Source organism: Falco naumanni, chromosome 10 (assembly GCF_017639655.2).
Source record: "Falco naumanni isolate bFalNau1 chromosome 10, bFalNau1.pat, whole genome shotgun sequence".
Classification (NCBI taxonomy): domain Eukaryota; kingdom Metazoa; phylum Chordata; class Aves; order Falconiformes; family Falconidae; genus Falco; species Falco naumanni.
The window spans coordinates 22,668,903-22,669,194 of record NC_054063.1 but is presented as its reverse complement, the minus strand read 5'-3'; positions in this window follow the sequence as shown (position 1 = coordinate 22,669,194).

Below are 292 nucleotides of genomic sequence, written 5' to 3'. Positions count from 1 at the left end.
TCCTCCCTCCTGGAGCACCTCCCAGGGACAAAACCAGAAATAGGAGCTGTGGTTCCCCACCCAACTGTGGGCACAAGGCCAGGGCCGCGAGTGGGAGCGCACCCCGAGTCCTGGGGGGATGCCGTAATTGAGGTCCAACCCTGAGCATCCCTTGACTGGGTGGGATGGGCTGACGGTGTGCCCGGGGTCCTGGAGGGTCCCACTCCGGGGAGGTGGGGGACAGAGTGAGACACTTGTGGGTGCTGCCCATGCTGCAGTGCTGGGATGTGCTGTGGAGGAGACCTGGATGAGC